The sequence below is a fragment of the Podarcis liolepis genome (genome assembly GCF_965112155.1).
Source record: "Podarcis liolepis genome assembly, chromosome: 2".
NCBI classification, from domain to species: domain Eukaryota; kingdom Metazoa; phylum Chordata; class Lepidosauria; order Squamata; family Lacertidae; genus Podarcis; species Podarcis liolepis.
The window spans coordinates 100,834,615-100,860,221 of NC_139555.1; the positions used below are offsets into that span (position 1 = coordinate 100,834,615).

Here is a 25,607-nt window from a genome sequence, read left to right on the forward strand (position 1 = left end):
GTGCAGGTTGCCAGAGGAGGGAGTCAGGCTGCGCCCTGACCAAAGGCCTGGCGGAACAACTCTGTCTTGCAGGCCCTGCGGAAAGATGTCAGGTCCCGCAGGGCCCTAGTCTCTTGTGACAGAGCATTCCACCAGATTGGAGCCGCAGCTGAGAAGGCCCTGGCTCTAGTTGAGGCCAGCCTAACCTCTCTGAGGCCTGGGACCTTGAGGATGTTATTATTTGCAGACCATAGGTTTCTCTGTGGGGCATACCAGGAGAGGCGGTCCCGTAGGTACGAGGGTCCTAGGCCGTATAGGGCTTTAAAGGTTAAAACCAGCACCTTAAACCTGATCCTGTACTCCACCGGGAGCCAGTGCAGCTGGTATAGTACCGGGTGAATGTGATCTCGCAGCGAAGACCCCATAAGGAGTCTCGCCGCGGCATTCTGCACCCGCTGGAGTTTCTGGGTCAGTCTCAAGGGCAGCCCCACGTAGAGCGAGTTACAATAATCCAGTCTGGAGGTGACCGTCGCATGGATCACAGTGGCTAGGTCAGGGCGAGAGAGATAAGGGGCCAACTGCTTAGCTTGGCGGAGATGAAAAAATGCCGCCTTTGTTATAGCTGTAATCTGCGCCTCCATAGAGAGGGAGGTATCGAAGATAACACCCAAACTCTTAACGGACGGTGCTGGCACTAATTGCACCCCCGCAAGAGATGGGAGTTGCCCCCTCAATCCCATATCGTCCCGCCCCAGCCAGAGGACCTCTGTCTTCGAAGGATTTAACTTCAACAGGCTCCCACGTAACCATCCAGCCACAGCTTCCAGACATCTGGTCAGTGTGTCTGGGGCCGAGTCAGGATGGCCATCCATCAACAGATAGAGTTGGGTGTCATCAGCATACTGATGGCAACCCAGCCCAAAACTCCGGACAAGCTGGGTGAGGGGGCGCATAAAGATGTTTAAAAGCATCGGGGAGAGAATCGCACCCTGAGGAGTGGCGCGATGACAATTCCCCCCCCAAGCGCCACCCTCTGTCCCCGACCAGAGATAAACGAGCGCAGCCATTGAAGGACTGTGCCCTGGATCCCCACGTCGGCAAGGCGGTGGTCCAGGAGTTCGTGATCGACCATGTCAAAGGCTGCTGACAGATCTAGAAGAATCAACAGCCCCGACCCGCCTCGATCCAGCTGCCTACGGAGATCATCTGTTAGGGCGACCAGAGCCATCTCGGTCCCATGACCAGCGCGGAAGCCGGACTGGAATGGATCCAAAGCAGATGTTTCATCCAGAAACCTACCAAGCTGTTCAGCAACCGCTCTCTCAACCACCTTACCCAGGAATGGAAGATTCGAGACCGGGCGGTAATTGGATAGATCTGAGGGATCTAATGATGTTTTCTTTAAGAGCGGACGCACCACCGCCTCCTTCAGTTCCCCTGGGAATATCCCGGTGCCAAGGGACAAATTGATGATATCCCCCAGGGGGGCCCGCACCTCGTCTGGACACGCTCTAATCAGCCATGACGGGCACGGGTCAAGAGGACAGGTGGTGGGCTTTCCAGCTTGGAGGAATCTGTCCACATCGGCTGGAGATATCCGGTCAGAGTGGTCCAATACTGGACCCGAGGGCAGTCGAGGGGCCTCCAGTTCCTTTATTGTATCCAAATTGGCAGGGAGGTCATGGCGGAGCAACAGGACCTTCTCCACAAAAAAGCTCGCAAATGCCTCACAGCTGTGTGTCAGATTGTTATTTAAATTTGGCTGTCCTTCAAGGGACGTTAAAGACCAAATTATACTAAATAATTGCGCCGGGCGAGAGCTAGCGGATGCAATGGAGGCCGAGAAGTAAGACTTCTTAGTGGCCTTCACTGCCATCTCATAGGTTTTCATAAAAACCCTATAAGATATTCTTGAGGCTCCGTCACGGGCACCCCGCCATACAATAGGTGTGGTAGACCTGTTAACGACTGCAGTTGGTCTTACAGGAAAAAAGCAAGGGATGAGATGGCCAAAAAATAGCTTTATCATGTATAATGAGATAAGAATCCAATGTCTCTATTCAGACCAGGTCTGTGGTTTTAAATTTGGTAATAAGTTGTAATTCAGCAACTTCTCTTTCTAGTCTATTTCTGAAATTCTTTTGTAATATGACAGCTACTTTGAGATCTTGTATAGAATGCCCTGGGATATAATAATAATAATAATAATTCCTGTTTTAAGATGCCATTTAGGAATTATTGCCACCTTTCACTCACTCTTTCCTTTTCCTTGTACCTAAAATACTGATGGCCACAGAAAGAGGATTTTGCTGTGGTAGGGAAGAGATATGTTCAACAGTAGCTGCAGCCTTCAGCTATCAATGAAAATACAGTGGTATCTCGGGTTACAGACTCCGCTAACCCAGAAATAGTACATTGGGTTAAGAACTTTGCTTCAGGATGAGAACAGAAATTGTGCGGTGGCAGCGTGGTGGCAGCAGGAGGCCCCATTAGCTAAAGTGGTGCCTCAGGTTAAGAACAGTTTCACGTTAAGAATGGACCTCCGGAATGAATTAAGTTCTTAACCTGAGGTACCTCCTTGAAGCGAGGAGTCTTTGGTGGCATTCACTGCTTTCTGTGTGCACACAGGAAGTCTGTTTCGGTGAATGAAACCAAGTCTGCCCAAGAGGACTTGGAGATGGATTTTACCTGAATGCAAGTGAAGACACCTTTCAGTCACTCCCCCCCCCCCCGGATATTCCATTCCCCTTTCCACTGCATTCTCCCAGTCAATTAGTATTCCATAGCATGGCTACTGAGCAATCTAAATCTTCATTGGTCTGTTTTTGGGATTCTCCCCTTAGCTGTCCTCCCCACAAAGGTCCCCCCTCCCATTTCTCTTAATGCTGGAGTTTCCCCAAAATGGCTAGTCCCTCCCTCTTGCATGCAGATGGTGCCATTCTGGCTACATAAAGCTTTGGCGCTCAAACCTGAACATTGGAAATGGAGGCTGTAGCTATTGGGGGGGGGGGGTTACTAGCTGGGATGATTTTTTTCCTCCAGGTGAACCCTCCAGAGGGGCGCCATTGAGGCTCCCAGCCTGTGTGCGTATGTACGTGAATGTGTGTGGAGAGAGTGCCAAACTGGGTCTTTGACCCGGGTGAAATAAAGCCTAGTTTCGCCTCTGTGAGGGAATGATTCGTGATCCCAAATGGTCAATTGTTTGGTGAACTAGTGATGAAGGTCCTATCTCCACTATAGTCACATGGCTTTTAATACCACATTAACTGGCAGTTTTTCTACCAAAGCCTGAGTTTTGCTGAAAATTCTGAGTAAATGTGGTGTGTGTGTGGCCCGTCTCTTTACGGGACAAGCCTGGTCTGTAATGGAAACTTCTTTCCTCTCCCTAGGTGTGGTTCATTCCCCAGCTGAGTGGGAACTAGTTGGAATTTTAGACTTTCCTGTGCAGCTAGTATGCCGAGTTGTCCATCTGTTGTTTACCAATGAATACATCTATCTACAGTGGTACCTTGGGTTAAGTACTTAATTCGTTCCGGAGGTCCGTTCTTAACCTGAAACTGTTCTTAACCTGAAGCACCACTTTAGCTAATGGGGCCTCTTGCTGCCGCTGCGCCGCTGCTGCACGATTTCTGTTCTCATCCTGAAGCAAAGTTCTTAACCTGAGGTACTATTTCTGGGTTAGGGTTAAAGTATGTAACCTGAAGCATATGTAACCCGAGGTACCGCTATATTAAAATACTTTAAAATATTAATACTTTAAAATATTAAAAGAACTTTGCTTCAGGATGAGAACAGAAATTGCCCGGTGGTGGCACAGCAGCAGCAGGAGGCCCCATTAGCTAAAGTGGTACCTCAGGTTATGAACAGTTTCAGGTTAAGAACGGACCTCCAGAACGAATTAAGTTCTTAACCCGAGGTACCACTGTATTAGGGCAGACGGGTTGCAAGGCTTCCTTACACAGTGAGCACCCTTCCTACACCCACAGGATACCATCACAGCTCCCTTGACAGGACTACAGTCCCCAGGCTTCCCTGGGCAGAGGAAATGGCTGCCCTACTTGTTTATGTGTGGATTATGCCCAAAGTCAACTGTACTTCAGCAGAAGGCATTGCAGTAGCGCTTTTTGAACAGCAGAGGACAGCAGAGGATCACAGTGTCCTCTTACAATGCCTTGTTTTCTGATGGTAGATAGGTAGCCGTGTTGGTCTGCCATAGTCAAAATAAAAAAATTCCTTCCAGTAGCACCTTAAAGACCAACTAAGTTAGTTCTTGGTATGAGCTTGGTGTATCTGAAGAAGTGTGCATGCACACGAAAGCTCATACCAAGAACTAACTTAGTTGGTCTTTAAGGTGCTACTGGAAGGAATTTTTTTATTTTGTTTTCTGATGAAATTTGCCTGTATTTTCTTAGCGGCTCTGAATTGGCAAAAGGGTATATTGCGCATGTTTGCTATGGTCTTTTCCATTTCATATATTCAGAAGTTTTAAAATGTATGTCTAGAGTTGCATAATATGTTGGGCCTTTACAGTGCTTTGATACCTGTTCCAGAGGATCTTAAAAACACACACCTGGAGCATATCTTTTCCGGGAATGTCAAAATACATGCCATTTCATGTTGTGGAATTTCTTCCACTTTTAGAATCTGCATCGCAAGGGGTTGGACCTCAGGGTGCCTTCCAACCCTTCATTTTTATGATTCTGTGATTCCTTATGTCTGGGTGCTGGTGGCGGGTGGGAATTACATAAGAACTGTAACTTACTTGAGGAACATAATAAGCCGAGGTAGACCATTGGTCCATCTAGCTTTCTGTCTTCTCTGACTGGCAGAAGTCCTTTACCTCACCTGCTTTCTAATCCTAAAAGATGCCAGAGCGCAGGCCTGCACGGAGTCTCTGTCGCATGTCCTTCAATGAACTCCTGCTCTTTGATTCTAAGTATGTGGGTGTTGGATATCTGCATAATTGGGGCTGCTCACTTTGCTCAGAGAAAACCACCTGAAATTTTTGTCAAATGAATTCTGAGCAATTTTGCTTGTTTTCCAGAAGTGGCTTTTATGATAGAATATCTGCAACCAGCAAAATTGACTGGAAAAATTAGATGAGTGTCAAACCAGAAGGTATATAGGGAATGGAAAATATTTAACGAATGCTTAAAAGTGTACTGTATGAACAATAAGATACTTTCAGAAATAGAGTGATACTGGTAACCAAGAATTACATAAAATATAATTGTGGACTATATATCTATATACAAAACAAAATAATATAAATCTGTGCAAGGAATACAGATAAGTAGTATAATGAGAATTATTGGAAGTTATATTTTTTAATCATCATGTAAGTGTAATATATTGTATTTGTTGTTGTTTGTTTCTTTATCTTTTCTTATTTCATTGTTTCTATTCATTTGTATCGTTTTCTGTTTTATATGTTATGTAATTCATGTATATTTGTCTATGTGAAAATTAATAAAGATTTTCTTTAAAAATCCCCCCAAAGCTTTTACGCAGACCCCCTCAAGTGTCCCGGTTTTTTCAGGACATTGCAAATTGGGAGAAGCTACCTGGGCTTCCATTGTTGTTGTTGTTTAGTCGTGTCTGACTCTTCGTGACCCCATGGACCAGAGCATGCCAGGCACTCCTGTCTTCCACTGCCTCCCGCAGTTTGGTCAGACTCATGTTTGCAGCTTCGAGAACACTGTCCAACCATTGCGTCCTCTGTTGTCCCCTTCTCCTTGCACCCTCAATCTTTCCCAACATCAGGGTCTTTTCCAGGGAGTCTTCTCTTCTCATGAGGTGGCCAAAGTATTGGAGCCTCAGCTTCAGGATCTGTCCTTCCAGTGAGCACTCAGGGCTGATTTCCTTAAGAATGGAGAGGTTTGATCTTCTTGCAGTCCATGGGACTCTCAAGAATCTCCTCCAGCACCATGGGGAGGAGCTTCCATTCCCAATCCCAAATGTCCTGATTTTGCTCTCCCTCTATCATTGTGCCAGAGCAAGGGAGGAAAGATGGATGTTTTGGGGTTCTGCTGTAGCACAAGTCCACAAACAGAACCAAAAAATTGGAAGAAAAACTTACCTTGACCTCCTCTTCCGGAACCTTGTTTGTGATGCCGGAGGAGGAGGAGGAGATATGTCCAGTCTGCGTTGCATCAGGAGATGTCACACTGGCAGGTCACACCCAGATGCCCACTTTTCTGGAGGTGGTGGAGGCCGGCTGACCGACCTGCCTTTGGAAGGCTTGCACCAGGCTTCCTGCTTCTCTGGGGGCAGTGGCTTGGTGTGGCCTGCTGGAAGGCCATGCTGGCTTCTCTTGAGTCCAGAGAAGTGATGCTAGAAGACTTCACCGGCATCTGCCGCGTCTCCCGGTGTTCCTCAGATGCTGTGGAGGAGAAGGAGGAAGATTGCAAATGTAGGGAGGGGGAGGGGTGAGCGGGTGGGCGAGGAAGGAATCGGCAGCAGAGAGGGGGCGAGGGATGGGCTGGGGTGTCCCGAACTGCCCTTCCAAAATGTTGGACGGTATGTTTTATGTCATGCGACAGATCATATAAAATGTGGAAATCATCAGGTAAGGAAATGCTGTGAAAACAGAATGAAGTGCCACTGTTATTTCCTCCCAGAAGGAGAGTGCCTCTCACACGGGGGGGGGGGGGGGCAACTTTAATAAAATACAGCGGTACCTCAGTTTTCAAATGTAATCCATTCCGGAAGACCGTTTGACTTCTGAAGCGTTCGAAAACTGAAGCGCTTACTTCTGGAAGCATTTACTTAAGGAAAACTCAATACAGAAGCCATGTGGCACGTTTGACTTCTGAAAAGCATCCGAAAACCGAAGCAGTTACTTCCGGGTTTCGGCATTCAAAAACCAAAATGTCCGACTTCCAAGATGTTCAAAAACCAAGATCTCACTGTATATGCACAATCAATTACATGATGTGATGCACACACATCATTTGAATGGTGATGGCCACCAACTGTGGGGGGGGGGTCCCACCCCCCTCAGATATTTTATGGGGTGGCTCAAAGACCCCTTGGCCCCTAGTCATTGACTCCTATGCTCTCACACCCCCGTAGTGCCTCTCCCAGGGCGCCACCCAAAACATTTCTCCACTGTAGGAGAAACAGAAGGTGGATAGCAACCCCCAGGAGAAAGAAAAGGCAGATCTCTAAAGGCCTTTTGTTTCGGAGACATTTCTGTGGCTCTCGCTTGCATAAGACACCATCTAAGATTTCCAAATCTCCAACCGTGCCTGAATTCAAGCAAAAGGAAGCTGTTCGCATTCTGGCCCACCTGGGTCCAAGTTTGTTTGCAGAGTGCCAAGACCTGTCATTCACCGGGCCTCCTTGAAACTGCCGCTGTTACGCTGGCAGCGAAAAAGGCAGCTCCCCGTTTTAAGTGGTAACCAGACTCTGCCGTTGGCTTAGAGAAAGAAAAACCAACAAGTTCGTACGGAAAACTTGGAAACAAACCCTGTCACTCAGAACACTTCATGTTAATGCTGTGGAAGAGCTTGGGTTGGCCTTACACTACAGGGTGTGCATCAAAGCAGAAGGCATTGCTGTACGCGAATACAAATTAGTCAGTAGGCGACTCTAGAAGAAGAAGGAAAAGAGGGGGAGAGAAAATGTTTAAAATGTTTATTATTTTTCTTTGGCTGGAAACCACACAGGGTGAGTGCCTCAATCATCTACTTCCAATGATACAAACCTGAATACATGGTCATAGTTATTTATTTCTCTATATGAGATGACCGGTGCTTGTGTGTGTGTGTGTGTGTGTGAGAGAGAGAGAGAGAGAGAGAGAGAGAGAGAGAGAGAGAGAGAGAGAGAACTCACCAGTATGGAGTATCACAATGTCCTTTTTTGCTGCCTCTGGCAGCCATTTTGTGCTGGTAATCACAGCACTTATACCAAATAGGAGTACCAGCCCCTCATTTTTTTTATCCCCTTTCCCCCCAAAAGCACTGGAGATGGCTCCTCTTTATGGGGCAGGTCCCTCATGAGCTAACTCATTTTTCTAATCAACTGGCACTTCTTTTGCTGCCAGACCAACCACTCATACTCCCAAGAGGGACAGCTATTCAGGTTGCTATAAATGGATGAGTGCTTTGGGGTTTGCAGAGCTAGCAGGAAGAGCCATCCTGGAGCCTTAGCTAGTGAGGAGCTAATTGCGAAAAATGGAATGAAATGTGATAATAAAAGGATTAAGGCTCAAATGGCATGTTGTTATATTAACTGCATAGCTAGCATCTACACCTGGTTCCCCCCTCTCCCTTTTCTTACTGGGTGTGGAGGGGATTTTCACCAGGATTGGAGTGAAAGGGCATTATTATCACCCCACCTTTCCTTCAAAGAGCTCAAGGTGCGGTATGTCATCCTCTCCGCCTCCCCATCTTATCCTCAGAACAACTTGAACTGTAGTGAGATTCATAGAATCAAAGAATTGTACGACTGGAAGGGACCCCAAGGGCCATCTAGTCCAACCCCGTGCAATGCAGGAATCTTTTTGTCCAATATGGGACCCGAACCCACAACCCTAAGATTAAGGGTCTCCTGCTCTACCAAACCCCCATCTCCAAGGTAACCAGACTACAATTACATTCATTTCTAGTTTGCCCATGAGGACACTTTGATTTGTTGTGTCCCAAACCTAGCTGAAATCTGGTTTTACTGGATCTGCCCAGTGGCTGGTTCTAAGCACCATTCCAACAGCATCAGTGCAAGTGAAATCTCTCTCTGCAAAAGCACTGCACTGGTACAGAGGCGATGGAACATTAAGATGATCTGAACTGCTATTGTAGTAGTAGTAGTGGTGGTGGTGGTGGTGGTGGTGGTAGTAGAGAAGTGGGTGGCGCTGTGGTCTAAACCACTGAGCCTCTTCGGTTTGCCGATTGGAAGGTCAGGAGTTCGAATCTCCGCAATGGGGTGAGCTCCCGTTGTTCTGTCCCAGCTCCTGCCAACCTTAGCAGTTCAAAAGCACACCAGTGCAAGGAGATAAATACCGGTAGGTACTGCTCCGGCGGGAAGGTAAATGGCGTTTCCGTGTGTTCTGGTTTCCATCCCAGTGTTCCATTGCACCAGAAGCGGTTTAGTCATGCTGGCCACATGACCCATTTGTCTGTGGACAAACTCCGGATCCCTCGGCCTGAAAGCGAGATGAGTGCCACAATCCCATAGTTACCTTTGACTGGACTTAACCGTCCAGGCATCCTTTACCAGGTGTGTAGTAGTAGTATAGGTAGTAAAGGGACCCCTGACCATTAGGTCCAGTCATGACCGACTCTGGGGTTGCGGTGCTCATCTCGATTTATTGGCCGAGGGAGCCGGCATACAGCTTCCAGGTCATGTGGCCAGCATGACTAAGCCGCTTCTGGCGAACCAGAGCAGCGCATGGAAACGCCGTTTACCTTCACGCTGGAGTGGTACCTATTTATCTACTTGCACTTCATGCTTTCAAACTGCTAGGTTGGCAGGAGCTGCGACCAAGCAACAGGAGCTCACCCCGTCGTGGGGATTCAAACCGCCAACCTTCTGATCAGCAAGCCCTAGGCTCTGTGGTTTAACCCACAGCGCCACCCACGTCCCTATAGTAGTATAGCATGTCCCTATTTTCATGCAGAATGTTGGAGGGTATGTAATACAGTACTTTCAATATTCAGCGAGTTCTTTACATACATTGTCCCTGCTCTCCTTAGAACAGCCTTGCAAGATAGGTCAGTATTATGATTAGAAACAGGCAACTGCATCCCAGCTCACAGTGGATCGATTGGCTGAGAAAACAAGCTGAAGTATTTTACACCGAAATAGCTATGCTTATTTGCCAAAGCCAAGCCAACTTTATGATGACGCACAGAACTGTGTCCTCTAACTTCCAGAGTAAAGGGGATGGCAAGCAAATACAGGGGCACTGAATGGGGAAGAAAGGGGGAGATTAGATCTCTCTCTCCCATGGTCAGAACACCATTCCCAGAGACCTCCGGGTATAGGGCAGTATATAAATTCAACTGATAATAATAATAATAATAATAATAATAATAATAATAACAACAACAACAACAACAACAACAACAACAACAACAACAACAATAATTGCTGCTGTAGCTGCTGCTGCTGCCCCAGCTAGTAAACTTTGTTTAACTCATCTTTTTCTTGGATTTTAATGTAAACTGGAGAAGAATTCTGGAGCCTTGTAAATGCTCGGGTCTTCATAGGGCCCCTCCAGACTGGGTTGGGGTTTTGTTTGCTTTTTTCTGTGGGTGTGCTCTTCAACATGCCATTGACACTGTCTGTAATAGTGCACTAATGGTGAATTTGTACTGGACTATCCGCAAGGCATTTTGCTCTGTTAGTTGTTCTGCAATGCCACTGCATTATTGCCATCTAGAGGGGCACTCTTGCACTATAGCCGATCAATAACGGGGGGAAAGCAGTGTTAGAATTCCTGCTCCGTGATTGCAGTCATGGGATTGTTGTCTATCACATGGTGGTGTATGTTTTGACTCCACAGAGTGGGAAGTGATAGACAGGATGTTTGTGTTACTGTGTTCCATGAGGTGGGACTATTGTCCTTTGTTCTTTTTCTCTTTGCTGTCTGATGCTAGAGAGAGATGGAGCCATGTTGCAGTGCTCCGTTTATATGTAAACAAAGTAGATTAGCCAAAACGCTGAGTTGCTGAGGTCTGTTACGCATTGTGTGCAACCTCTGCGGATCCCTAAGTGTGCCAGTGTCGGTTGGCATCGGTTGCTGTGATGTTCGGGCAGAAGAAAGCTTTTGAAGCTCTTGAACAATCGACCAGGAGGGAGAGAACTTGCCAGTTGGGCATGTGTCTCTACCAGTATCCTACTCGAGTGTAGGCTGAGCTCCTGACAAGCAGAACATTCATGAAAAGTTGCAGGATTCCAGCAGTGAATTACAGGGCATGCAGTGATTGGAAACAAAACAGTATTGGAACTTCCACAGGCACAAACGGTATTGAAAGCAGGATACCGGCCCTTACATCATCATGAGTACAAACCTTCATGAATGCACAATAAAATGGACACCTTGAACATTTCTTTGATGTGAACACCACGCACCCACTGAAGTTTGTAGCTGGACCCAAGCCTGGATTTCTCAATAGCCTGAATTCTGATCCCCATGGGTTATAGATGGGGGATGATACTGAGAGACAGGGGCTTGCCTAAGATCACCTAGTGAATTCATTGTGGAGATGATATCTGAACCAGGCAAATCTCAACTCACACTGCAAACGTATCTACTCAGAATTAAGTCCCATTGAAGAAGTCCTTGCAAAAGGCAAGAGCCTGTTTTGCCCTGAAGCACTGTATGGCCACTGGTGGAGAGGACCAGTTAATATACAGCTGCCTGTAGGATTGTGAACTGGGACCGACTGCAGGTTGGCTGCTTTAAAACAACTCGTGTACAAATGTATGCAGTTTTAATCAATTAAAAGATGGATTAATTGGTTAAAGCTCGCAGGATCAATCAAGACTTCTTTAACTGGCTGATCCCCCTTTATCTATTTATGTACTTTTTAAAAGGAACATCTGGTTCAAATAGCTAAGATGTGATGCAGGAAACCAGCTGCATACACACCAAACATTTAAAGCACATTTAAAGCACATGACTTCTCCCAAAGAATCCATGAGGATAGCAGTTTGTTAAGGCTGCTGCAAATTGTAGCTCTGTGAGGGGCAAACTACAGTTCCCAGGATTCTTTGAGAGAAGTTACATGCCTTAAAGTGTTTTAAATGTATGGTGTGTACACTTTAATCATAAACCCTCTTACCCACTGTAAACAGGATTTACTTCTGAGTGGACATGGTTATGATTGTGCTGCAAGTGCCTTGTTTTGTTTGTTTCTAATAAAGTAGTAAGTTTAATATTGGCAAACGGACTGCAATGCGTTGAAAAACTGAAATAGGTTAAATGATGAAAAGTGTCAACGTGGTATATAACTTCTCTTTCAGGTCTCACGTTACTCAGCGTAATGTCTGAAAGACCTCGGCCTTTGGCAGAAAACACACCTGAGCATACGGTAGTAACCAACATCACCGTGGTTGTTCCTGACCACAGTTCTTTAGTTGGGGGACCAGCCATAGTTAATGCTTACCCAATAGAGCACCCCTTTGTCATTACTCCAAAGGGCACAGATCAATGGCAGGTGGGTATTTGTACTAAATGGATATAGTTAATTACATCTGATCAAAACCCCACATTGCCCACTGGATACTCCTTTCATTTGTGGCAAGGGCCTGGAACTTCTTGGAAACTTCCATTCCCAGAGCTTATTTATTTACTTAAGATGTGAGGAGGAAGACGATGAAAGTGTAACAAGATCTGACAGAAGCCAAGGCTTACTGTTTGTCCATGTTATTTGTGATGCTCTATTATGTTTTAGAGGGGCAAATGGGACTCATCAACCCAGGAAGGTAGCCCATCTAGGAGAAGGAAAAGTCTGAAGGAAAAGGGCCTTCTCGGTAGTGGCACCCACCCTGTGGAACACCTTCCCTTCAGATGTCAAGGAAATAAACAACTATCTGGCTTTTAGAAGACATCTGAAGGCAGCCCTGTTAAGGGAAGTTTTTAATGTTTGATGTTTTATCGTGTTTTTAATATTCTGTTGGGAGTTGACCCAGAGTGGCTGGGAAACCCAGCCAGATGGGTGGAGTATAAATAATAATAATAATAATAATAATAATCCCAAATATCCACTGTCTTGCGGCTATATTCATGGAAAGGCTTCGGGAGCAAACTCTGAGGAACAGTGCTTTCCCCCTGGGGGCAGTGGCGTAACATGGGGGGTGCAGGGGGCCGGCCGCACCGGGCGCAACATCTGGGGGTTAGGGTTAGGGGGCGCAAATCCATGGGTTAGGGGGCGCAAATCCATGGGTTAGGGGGCGCAAATCCACGGGTTAGGGGGCGCAAATTACTTGCCTTGCCCTGGGTGCTGACAACCCACGCTACGCCACTGCCTGGGGGTACTCAAGGGTACACAGTACCAGCACCTTTGTTTTCTAGAAGAAAAGCACTTCTGAGGAAGAATCAATACCTGCTACCTTGTGGAGTATCTTTGGGAGAAGAAAGGGTTAAGGAGTAAACCCCATACAAATCTGGAGTCCCTAAGGCAACCGCCTAAGGATGGCACCTTGTATGCTTCCTTCCGGCAACTCCTGTAGCCAGGCTAGTGCTAAATGTATTGTTCTGCTTTCCTTTGGGCCGAGAGGCTGAGTCATCTGAGCAGCCCAGGACCTCCATAAACACTGCCCAGGTTTGCGCCCCAGGGAGGTCACTTCAGTGATGCTAACACAGCAAAAACGGCATGGGAGGCAGTAGTTATTATGTCTTATTATGATATTATTATTGATTGTTTGTAAGATGCTCTGAGATTCATTTGAACGAAAACAGTATAGAAATACAACAAATCAATTTATGGTCAAATCATCATTCAAAAGGAATGCTCAATGCAGGGCCGGCCCTACCATTGTTGTTGTTTAGTCGTTTAGTCGTGTCCGACTCTTCGTGACCCCATGGACCAGAGCACGCCTGGCACTCCTGTTTTCCACTGCCTCCCGCAGTTTGGTCAAACTCATGCTGGTAGCTTCGAGAACACTGTCCTTCCATCTCGTCCTCTGGCCCTACCATTAGATGGAGTGAATTGGCTGCCTCAGGTAGCAGATACTGAGGGGCAGGGAGTGGACAGAGCAATGTGTGCCACATGGCCTGCCCTGCACCAGGGCCAACCCAAGTCATTTTCCTGCTTGAGGCAAAGGACAAGATGGCTCTCCCTTCCCCAATTCCAAATTTGGAAGCATACCAGACTGGCAGTCAAATACAACCTATAAGCCAGAAATGGAGAACCTTTTTCATCCCAAGGGCAACCTTCCAGAACCTCTCACGGGCAACTTTCCAGTGGATGCACGTCAGTGGTGGGTGTGGATTAAAGTGATCATTGTTACTATGCGATTTTCTTCATGAATTAACCCATTCATTTGAGGGGGGAAATTGTGATTAGTGGTTTATTTGCTAACTGATTCTTCTTCAACTAGTAATGTATGATGATCCGTTTGTATTTTTCATTGATTTTTCCCCCTCATTCAGAAACTGCAAGCTGATTCCTCTACATGTGTTGACGAGTTGACAAACTCGACAGGTGTTTATTTGTTAGTTCATTTTAAAAATGGACTTGTCACTTAAGGATGAATTTGTAAAGTAACAGTGGAGGAAAACAGTTGCAGTTTACCCTTGCTGCGGCTGTTGCTTTGTGTTATATATTTATTTTCCCCTGACATCTTTTATCATGCATCAGCGAGCAATTGTGCTTTCCTGTATTTTGCATTATCATATCATTACCCATTGTCGAGCTCCTCTCTCCTTGCTCGTTTTACTTTACAATTATTCCTTCCACCTAGCAGGGGGATCTGGGCAGTCAGTCAAATAAAACAACAGCGATTTCGCCAGGAAACAATAGTAAGGCAACAAAATGCACTGATTGCATAGGCACATCAGTTTGAAAAGAGGCACGGAACGCTCTGCTCTATAATCTGCCAATTGCTACCTGTCAGAGCACAATTAGCTGCAGAAAATAAGCCGGGAATGTGGGGTGGTAAGCCGAACTTGGGATGGTGTTTGTGTCTGTCTCTTATTAATTTTTATGGCGGAACTAGCACTGAGCTCAAGTAGAAAAGAACCTTGATGTACCGGTATATGCTGTTATGGGGCAGCTCCTTTCATTACCTGCGCAGTGTCTCCCTAGACCCCCGAAAGCTTTCATGTTGAAGCATGGGCTTGCTGACTTCAACACTGCTTGACATTAGGTGGGCAATATCACCGTGGTTCTTTAGATGCCTTCCAAAAATTTTCTATTTCGGTAGTCCCATCCAGACACGTGATTTGGTTATGCATCTGTTCTGAAATCTGTTTCAGATGTTTAGATGTTTTCAGCAAATTTTGTATTTATTTTATTTGGAATTGTATTTCTAATTACAGATGCGTTCGCCATCCAGGGCCCCTTTGGGAGGAAAAGGGTGGGAGATAAATTTAATAGATACAGGGAGCGAGGGAGGGAGGGAGGGCGGGAGGAAGGAAGGAAGGAAGGAAGGAAGGAAGGAAGGAAATTCCTCCAGCAAGGGTCAGCTACTGCGCACTGGGTATAAGAATGCAAGAATGAAATAAAACCTAAATTGACTACATCTAGTTTGGAGTTTACCCAGCAACGGGGTGAGCTTCCATTGCTCGGTCCCTGCTCCTACTCACCTAGCAGTTCGAAAGCACATCAAAGTGCAAGTAGATAAATAGGTACCGCTCCGGCGGGAAGGTAAACGGCATTTTCGTGCACTGCTCTGGCAGAAGCGGCTTAGTCATGCTGGCCACATTACCCAGAAAAACTGTCTGTGGACAAACGTTGGCTCCCTCGGCCTGTAAAGCGAGATGAGTGCCACAACCCCAGAGTCGTCCGCAACTGGACCTAACGGTCAGGGTTACCTGTACCTTAACCTTTAGTTTGGAGTTTACAGGTGTTTGTGGATGGTAATCATAGAAAAAAGTGCAAGAAGCCTCAAAGCTTATATGCATTGCCTACCACTTGACCTCTTTCCCCATCACCAGTGCTGGATTTACGTATAAGCTAAACAAGCTATAGTTCAGGGCCCCACTCTTCTGGGGGGCCCCAAAAATTTAAAAGGGAAAAAACCTGGATGTACATTTCCAAAATATAAGTTAAAAAAACAAATAGTGATTTGTGTTGTGTAGGCTCCTATGATGTAAGTAATGGGCCTCGCCTGCTAGCCTGCTCCCTGAAATATCACTGGTTTGCTCATTTCTATATATAGGGTGCCTACATTCTGCATGGACTGGTTGCAGGGCAACATGTGCAAACGGCTTTAGATACCTATTAGGTCCATAAATTACCACAAGCTGCTCTTACAGGTGGTTACCAAGCAGCATACAAAAATCAGAAGCCCAACTCACTATGTTACCCTGAGGACCGGAAGCACAGATGGCAACCCATCACTCCCTCCAGGACAGGCCCACCAATTCTTGCTTTGCTTGATGCACTATTCCTCAAATCAAAGGGGCTGTAAACGGCACCCTTACCCATCACCCCCCCTTTTTGTTGGTCATCCCCCTCCCCTTCTTCACGTTCTGCAACATAAAAAATAGTGACAATTTGTTGTTGACAAAGGACAGCTGGACATACAAAGGGCCCCATTACCTTCAGTAGCTTAGGGCCTCATCAAACCTAAATCCGTCCCTGCCCACCAGGCATCAGAAGTGCAGCCTCCGTGTTGCTGCAGATGAAGGCACTGACAGACATATTACCTGACCATATACACACATTTAAAATAATGTAAAACATCTCTTGGGTTGCACCGGTTGCTGATGCTTCCAAAAAGGCAGTAAAGGACCTGTTTGTGCATGCATGGATAGTGGTGGTATAGAGTAGACGAGGACTTCCTCAACCTCGGCCCTCCAGATGTTTTGAGACTACAATTCCCATCATCCCTGACCACTGGTCCTGCTAGCTAGGGAGTATGGGAGTTGTAGGCCAAAAACATCTGGAGGGCCAAGGTTGAGGAAGCCTGGAGTAGACTGTACAATTGGTAGAGCAGAGAAGAAAGTCTGGGCTCCAGGTTTTAGGTCATATAATGACAGCAGTGGCGTAGCATGGGGGGTGCAGAGGGGGCGGGCTGCACCGGGCGCAACATCTGGGAGTTAGGGTTAGTGGGCGCAAATCCACGGGTTAGGGGGCACAAATTACTTGCCTTGCCCCGGGTGCTGACAACCCACGCTACGCCACTGAATGACAGGGAACCTGTGGCCCTCTTGTTGTTGGATCCAGCATCCCACGGCCCTGACCACTGGCTATGCTATCTGCAGCTAAGAGTTCGCATCCCAAAAACATATTGAGGGGTTCTCTATCCCTGATACAATAGATCTCATTCCCAGAATCTCACCACACCTTTTTTTTAACAGAAGATGCATCTCAGTGGTGCTTTCTTACAGAGGCACTAATGGGCATAGCCCCCTTGGTCACAGTGGGCGAGTTCATATGAATGCCTCTCAACAGTCTACAAATTAGGGCTCAGTATGACTCAGCTCTTGAGGCAGAGAAGACATAAGTGACAGCTGCTGAACTGCTAGCTTCACATCCATCTCAGTTTTGCTGAAGAGGGTAAAATAAGAAAAATGCTACAAGCTGGAAATAGTAGTCTCTGTGTTATTATTTTTATACTCACACTTAGTTTTCTGAATTTCTAACCTGTCCAGTTAATGACCACTGCATTACCCAAGCTGGATTTTGAAGTCACAAGTCTTTACACAATTCCCATCCTTGTGAGAGATGATAAGGGGAGTTCGGCTTCTCAGACCATCTTTGTCCAGATTGTTGATGTCAACGAACCACCTGTCTTCACTGGGCTTCTGACTCAGCCTAGCCAAGGTATGAAGCAACTACATTTTGATGGCATGATCAATGGCTGGTTTCAAAAGGTTCACACCCTCTGACCTGTCTTTGACCCCCTTCTGCCAATATGATCGGCTCACATACAGATGAGGCTACTGTAATGTTCTTTATATGGGGATGCCTTTAAAGACAGACTGCAAACTTCAGCAGGTTCAAATGCAGCTGGTGGAGTCCTGAAGGGTGTAAAGCTTCTATAGCACCTATATTATACAAGCTACACTGGATTCCATTGCATTTCCAGAACCAATTCAAGCTGCTAGTGTCACTCTTCAAAGCCCTAAACAGTTTGTGGCCCAACTCATGAACATCCCGCACCTCTACCATTTTGCCTGCGCATTAATATCTCCACCAGAGATCCTTTTGGTGTGTCTGGGGCCTAAATCTGTAGGATGGATAACCACCAGAAAGAAGGCCTTTTCTGTGGTGGCACCACACCTTTGAAATACCCTCCCAATGAAGCTACACCAGATAGGGTTGCCATATTCCCAAAAGTGAACCAAGTTTTTATTTTCTTCTTACTCAAAGTTGTTGAGCTTGTGGGGGGAATAATATAACTCCCCTTACCATACATTTTGCCGAGGGGCCAAAAATCTACCTGGAGGCCATTTTCCAGACATTTGGCAGCCCTACGACCAGCAGGCTACATCTCTGGCTTTTCAGAAGGTCACAAACCCATTTATTTTGATTGCCACTCCCTGTGTAATTTTTTGTCCCAGTCACTCAGTGGAAAGTTGGAATTTTTCATTTCATTTCACATTTAATTTGTAAAGCTGAAGAAACAAAGAATGTACACCTTATAACAATCGAATCCAATACAACAATGTGATAATAAAACATAACTTTAAAATAAGCAACTAATATCAAATAAAGTAATATTCAACAATCCATTAGGATAGTATAGAATATTAAATATCAGCATATGATATTTAATGGATGGCTGGAAACCTCTCCCCTCACAGTTCTTCCTCTAAGCACAGTTCCCTTATGAGGACTCCTAGGGCTGGAGGATGGGGCAAGTATTATGTTATTGGAGTTCTGAATTGGCTTTCTCTTCCTGAGAATAGCAGTGGAGAGGAGGTCCAAGTCATGGGGTTGTTACAGAGAAGCAATCATAGCTCCACCTCAGGCAATGGCGTGTTTTGCATTGACCCTGCCTTTCCTTTGTTCCAGGAAGGACTCTCCCGGACCTTGGTCCCTTTTGCAAATCTGTCCATGGAAGACAGACTCTGGGTCCAACTTTTGCTCCTAGGATGACTTCAATCCATGCAGAATATCCCAAGCAGGGGTAGAAAACACTGTGTCCTCCAGATGTAACTGGACTCCAAATCCCATCAACCCTAGCTAGCATGGCCAATTCTGTTTTGATTGTTTCAGGATTTTAACATTGTCTAAGGAACGGTGTGAGGGGCAGAAATCAAAATAAAGAAGCCCATAGGTGGGAATTACAGCTGCCAGATGATTAGGTAATAATAACAAATGAATGATTCATCAACAATATTTATCTGCAGCTCCTGAAATTTATATCACAGAGGATACCCTGCAAAACACTGGAATTTTTAGAGTCACTGCCAGAGATCCTGAGGGAGCCCCTCTGAAGGTAATTCTCAATAACTCTTAGACTTCTATAGCTTAATCTTAATAAGGTGAGGTCTCAAATTACTTTTCCCCACCCATGTTCCTTAAATTGAATATTGGGGAAATGGACAAGGCTTCTCCTCTGTTTGTCGTGTGTGACACAGACACAGAACTCTTGGCAATGTAGCACGGTGCTTAAGAATGTCAGTCTGGGACTGGGAAGACAACTCAACCCTGGTCCTTGGCCAGTTGCTCTCCCTCTCTCCTTCTAACCTCCTTCACAGGATCGGTCGTATGCACTGACTTGAGCTTCTTTGAGGAGAGGCGGGCTATACATGTCTTAAATAAATAAATCCCACGGGCGCGTCAAAATTGCCAACGTGAACAGCAGTGGTGCATATGGTGGGTTGGAGACCATGCCCTCCTGACACGGGTGTCGCAGCTGCTTAGCTGGTTGGGACTGGGGCACTGTGGGGCAGGGTAGCAGCGAGGCACACAGGGTGCTGTTGTGTCCAGGGCCGTCTTTAGCATATGCGGTGCCAGGGTGCAAAAAACTGCCCAGCGCCTCCATTGGGGGGTTGGGGTAGGCAAAACTTGTTGAGCTTTTTTAAGGGGGGGCAGCTCACAACTCTGAGGCTTGGGAGGGAAGCCGTGTGCCCTCCAGCCATATAGGTGGCAGGTGCACAACTCTCTCCAGTGTTTTGGCTGTACATCTGAGTTTCTGTGTAAGGATACGTGGTTGTTCGTATGGCTCCATTTGTGTAGACGGTGTTACTTCCCTCCACATACTGCACCTGGGCTGGGTAGACATGCTGGACCTGTTGTACCGTTTGCACTTGCTGAACCTGTTGTTGCACTGGTAATTGCTGTACCACCTGGGTAGGCACGGCTGCTTGGCCAGCTACAGAAGTCTGTAAAGTCAGGAGTGCTCTGATGGTGTTTCCTGCTTGGCAGGGGGTTGGACTCGATGGCCCTTGTGGTCTCTTCCAACTCTATGATTCTATGATTCTATGATTCTAAGTCACTGTCGAACCTGTGTCTGAACCAGTCTCTGATGTCTGCATTGTCGTTTCTGGGCTGAGGGGGGCTGCCGGGGTGCTGCCACTGCTCTGGCTGCTGGTTGTGGTGGTGGTGGTGGTTGTGGGCGAGGCTGAGGCACCGCAGGGTGAGGAGGAGGAGGACGGGGTTGAGGAGGAGCTGCGGCGGGAGGAGAAGGAGGCGGCGGTGGAGTCGGAGCGGAGCCATTGTTGTTGGTGGGTAACAGTCGCCAGGACTATGGTGACTATGGCCTGCATGCCTCGTGTGAGGAGTGTGCGTGCGCTGGGCAGGCCTCTCGACGGCCTGCCAATCCCAGGTGTGCAGGAGGACAGAGCCAGCTGCCTCAGCGCCCACAGCAGAAAAGCCTGCGGCGCTCCGGCGGGCTGTGATCCGCTCGGCAGTGGCTGTCGACTGGCTTGGCTCTTCAATCTCCGGACTCCAAATCTTGGCCCCAGACTCTCGGCCTGGCACCCCTGAGAGCCCAGCGCCTGGGTGCCCCACACCCCTAGTGCCTATGGGTAAGCCAGCCCTGCAGGTGTCCCACGGGCGCCTGGTTGACAACCGCAATAACATTCGCACTGCATTGCAGGCCCACCAGGCATGAAGAAATGTAATTCTTTTTTTTTTAAAAGTTTCTTGTGTTTCTTGCTGCTCCTTAGGCCAATGCTCCCACAGAGAGAGAGGGAGAGGGAGAGGGAGAGGGAGAGGGAGAGGGAGAGACAGGGCTGAGCAACATACTGCAATACAGTGGTGCCTCTCAAGACGAAATAAATTCGTTCCGCGAGTTTTTTCGTCTAGCGAATTTTTCGTCTTGCGAAGCACGGTGTCGGAAAAGTTTTGGAAAAGCTTCAAAAATCACCAAAAACCTCAAAAAAGGCTACCACACCGCGTTCTATGAGTTGCTCCTCGAAGTCAAGTCGCAACTGTATTAAGGGTGTTAAGAAAAAGGAAACAAACTTGCAAAAAACACAAGACGTTTCCGTCTTGCGAAGCAAGCCCATAGGGAAATTCGTCTTGCGAAGCAGCTCAAAAACCGCGAAACCCTTTCGTCTTGCGAGGCATTCGTCTTGCGAGGCATTCGTCTTGTGGGACACCACTGTACTGGGTGGTTTAAAGTGCAGAATGGAACTGGCGGGCCGGGGGAAAGAGAAGACAGCTTGCCCTGGCTCCTGACCTGAGATTTCGCCCCTTCCTCCATGTTCTCCAAAAGAAGAATTTTAGGTTCTCCCCTAAAATTTTGGTCCACATATTGTGCCTTGGCAGCCCTGCATTTTGGGGCTACTTTACTAGGAGATTCATTTCAAAAATAAAATAAAATAATTAGTCATCTCCATGAGGAGTAATTATATAGCAAGGAACGATACTTTAGCAATACCTGTAATTAAGGAAGAGTTTGGATTTTAATTATAAACTGCCATCTTCTGTGGTTGATAATTCAGCTATGAAACAAACTTTAAACACAAGCAAGGCATTTTTCAAGGTATGGAACAGGCCATCAGCTTTATTTATGATTATAGCTTGTTCCCTTGGTTGTTTTCTTTTTTAAAAAAACAAAAAAACCTTTGGGGAAATTCATGCTAAGTTTTTCAAATGCTAGGCTAGAATATATATATTATTAAAGAATGTATGTAATGTATTTTTAAGAATACATTATTCAAAACTGTGGATGTTCCGCTAATGAGCATGACTCCCTCAGGTCTACTTTTGCTCTTGTTTTATGACATTATAGCACCAGTGGGAATTGTACAACTCCAGCCCAGATTGAATGTTGTTACCTTCTTCAATGCAAAAAATAAAAATAAAGATATCCAGCCTCAGGTCATAGACCCATTCCCCTTGAACAAGCGGATCCCACATGATAGATCAGTCCTTGTGAAGTGGAATTTAGCATTGTCTTTGGGCAGCTGGGTTTTATTTCAGTGGCGTTGTTACTAGAAATGGGGCAGATCTGTCCATTTTGTTTTCTCCCAGTTTCTCATTTTTCAGTTCTTCACATTTCCACCTCAGTTTGAGAGCTATGTAAGAAACAGCAATTTATTTTAAAACAAACAAACAATTGTTGTTGTTTAGCCATTTAGTCGTGTCCGACTCTTCGTGACCCCATGGACCAGAGCACGCCAGGCACTCCTGTCTTCCACTGCCTCCCACAGTGTAGTCAAACTCATGCTGGTAGCTTCGAAAACACTGTCCAACCATCTCCTCCTCTGTTGCCCCCTTCTCCTTGTGCCATCCATCTTTCCCAACATCAGGGTCTTTTCCAGGGAGTCTTCTCTTCTCATGAGGTGGCCAAAGTATTGGAGCCTCAGCTTCAGGATCTGTCCTTCCAGTGAGCACTCAGGGCTGATTTCCTTCAGAATGGATAGCTTTGATCTTCTTGCAGTCCATGGGACTCTCAAGAGTCTCCTCCAGCACCATAATTCAAAAGCATCAATTCTTCGGTGATCAGCCTTCTTTATAGTCCAGCTCTCACTTCCCTACATCACTACTGGGAAAACTATAGCTTTTACTATACGGACCTTTGTTGGCAAGGTGATGTCTCTGCTTTTTAAGATGCTGTCTAGGTTTGTCATTGCTTTTCTCCCAAGAAGCAGGCGTCTTTTAATTTTGTGGCTGCTGTCACCATCTGCAGTTATCATGGAGCCCAAGAAAGTAAAATCTCTCACTGCCTCCATTTCTTCCCCTTCTATTTGCCAGGAGGTGATGGGACCAGTGGCCATGATCTTCGTTTTTTTGATTTTGAGCTTCAGACCATATTTTGCCCTCTCCTCTTTCACCCCTTTTAAAAGGTTCTACAAACAAACAAACAAACAAACAAACAAACAAACAAACAATTTTAACAAGTGGGACCGGCAGCAAAAGGTTGCAGAGAAGTGTTCCTGTTCAATGTGTCAGCCAACCAGCCGTGCCCTTTTAGAGGGTTTCCCAATTCAGGTTCTCAGTTCTGGCTTCTGGGGTTTGTTTCATTTTGTTTGCTTGCCCCCCCCCAAGAGTTGTTTGCATTTCTGCAAACATCCCCAAGCATGCTGATACCTCCTGCTCGTTTCTCAGTGGCTCCATTTTGTCTTTGCTACTGGTGTAATTATCCAGTATAGCTAGTTGCATACTGTATATCAGAAGCACAGGCACCCTGTGGATTTGGGGGAGTTAAAATGTGTTGTTAAAGTGTGGATTTGTGGAGAAGGTGGCTTTTACGAAGGGTGCTGAAGAACAGAGGGTGCAAGAGCATGTTTTCCAAATGTAGGATGGTGTCAGGCTTCAAGGACTCAGCTTCCTCTGCCCCTTTGGCCGTAGGACAAAGTGAAAAGAGTCGCTTACCATTTAAAGAGTCTTTAATGATCACAGCAAAAGAACAAAGCAGCCATTCTCAGAATGACGGTGATCCCAATTAAGGTTTCCACCCACTTCCCCCCAGTCACTTCCGCGCCTTGCAACCTGATCTTGCAACCACTTTGCTTTCTAGGCTGCCACCTTATCTGCTCATCGTGACCTTGGACTGGGCAGATGTAGATTTTCAAGCAAGAAAGAGAGTCAGTTAACTTTCTCTCTCTCTCCCAGTTCTTCTTCTCCTAGCTGTTCCCCCCCCCAGTTCATCCCAACTTTTGTCTTCAGAACTATGCCCCTCTGCAAACCACTGTTCCAAATCTATACTGTCCCACTGTTCCTGGGCAGCTTCAGGATCCTGGTCAGGAGCAGGGGGAGGGGGAGGCTCCCACCATTCCTCATCAGAGCAGTACTCCTCAGCCTGGTTTCTAACAAATTGTGATAAACCACACACACTGGCTTTGCCCAGCTTGAATAACAGGCATGGAGACATAGAAAAAATATGAAAGTACGAGCCAGTGTTGTTTTCTGGTCTTGCGGCAACCATTTCTCCTGTCAAAAAGATAAGCCTCTCTTGAAATGGCACAGCAAGCTCTGTCAGTGCATATGATTCCTTAACATTCATACCCTCCTTAAGACTCGATCCCGGAAATTCGAGAACTACTACAGCAGAACAAAGGTGGTGGTGGTGAGTTGCAAACCATATCCTTGGGTTTTAAAGGCAAATTAGCCACCAGGCGGCAGATTAGTTCACAATGTTACTGACCACAGCAGAAATGCCTTCGCTAATTTTTCTGTGGAGTTACCATTTTCAGAGACGGAGCTGTGCGCCTTTAGTGCCTCAAATGTCAATGGCCTACTAATCTACTTTTAGAAGTATCTGCACATTATTATTTTTGTTTATGTCCCTGGATGACCTTATCAAATCTCACAGCGCTGAGATAACACACTGGTTGTATTCAGCCAAGCCCCACGCAGAGTAGACCATTGAAACCAATGTACTTCAGTTAGTCATGTCCATTCACTTCAGTGGTTCTACTTTAGGGGAAAGACTTGTGTTGACATTTAAGCGCTTTCTGCCCTGGCCCTGTTTCCAACGGCCAAATCCTGGCTATGTCCGGGAATTTCCAGACATATGGCAAAATTAGGTGGTAATACTGTATCTGAAACATAATCCAGATAAATTTAGGCACTTTTAAATCTCACAGATTTCAGTGAGAGGTAATTAACATATTTGCTCTCTCATTGAAAACATTTGGATTGAAATCACTTGGATTGAAAAGTTGCTTTCAATCCTTAATGTGTCCTTAATGACTTAAAAAAATCTCCAGGGAGCATCAGCCTGTCCATCTGCTGATAATAAAGTCAAGCCAATTGCTCTAATACAGAGGCTATTTGTGTTCTCACTTGCTGGCTGTGATGGTTCCAAAAACTCAAGCAGAAAACTTCCTTGTTCCTCCAGCTGACTTCCAGTCTTTCTGTTGCCTAGTAACCATGTGAGTCCTTTTGTAAACAGAAGTATATCAGACTGTAACAAGCCATCAGCCACAATTTGTTTGTGCGGGGGGGGGGGGGGGAGAAAGCTTTTGTGACATAACTCTTCTCTTTCACATTAAAAGAAAGCCAATCTGTATGAATTTGCACAATGGTCTTAGGGGACAGCAGTTGGTCTTTGGCGATGGCATTGAAATAGTGGGCACAGGAGTGGCCCAAGCCATTTTGCTGCCTGAGGCGAAGGACAAGGCATTCCCCACTCCGTGCACAAATTCTGACTAGGCTGGTAACTGAATCATCCTTAAGCACTGGTGATGGAACAAAGCCCCACCTCCACACCCTAGGGAAGGAATGTAGACTGCATGGCCCACATTTCTAGCCACTTTCTGCTCCTCAGAATTTTCCACCTGAGGCAGCTACCTCACTTTGCCTCATAGAAGGGCTGGGCCTGAGTGGAAACCTGGTGGAACTGAGAGAACCTGTGGGACATGGTTATTATTATGTACTGAAGTTCTCACCCTGGGCCAGCAGGGGGATACTGTAGATAGTTTTCACTCAGGTCCACATATGCAAATAAGGGATTGAAAGTGACGTTCAGTGATTGGATAGTTACAGAAAGTTGCTACTGTTGCGTTGTAGTGGAGCTCTATATAAGTAGGCTGGCTGAACCCTTCAGTTCAGTTCAGGCTTGTGAATAAACAAGAGCTGTCTGAAGAATCGCTGTGTCGTCTGATA

The 25,607-nt window shown here is 46.3% G+C and overlaps 1 protein-coding gene across 1 annotated transcript in view; it reads left to right on the top strand.

The window, feature by feature from the left end:
- The first annotated feature begins 17,255 nt into the window (after positions 1 to 17,255).
- The window catches only part of LOC310701477 (cadherin-related family member 3-like), a 43,909-nt gene continuing 35,557 nt past the window's right edge, over positions 17,256 to 25,607 (top strand). Inside the window, exons 1-2 of the mRNA XM_083492410.1 lie at positions 17,256 to 17,420; positions 18,953 to 19,041. The gene's annotated coding sequence lies outside the window, so the exon portion shown is untranslated. The remainder of the gene's footprint in view (positions 17,421 to 18,952; positions 19,042 to 25,607) is intronic.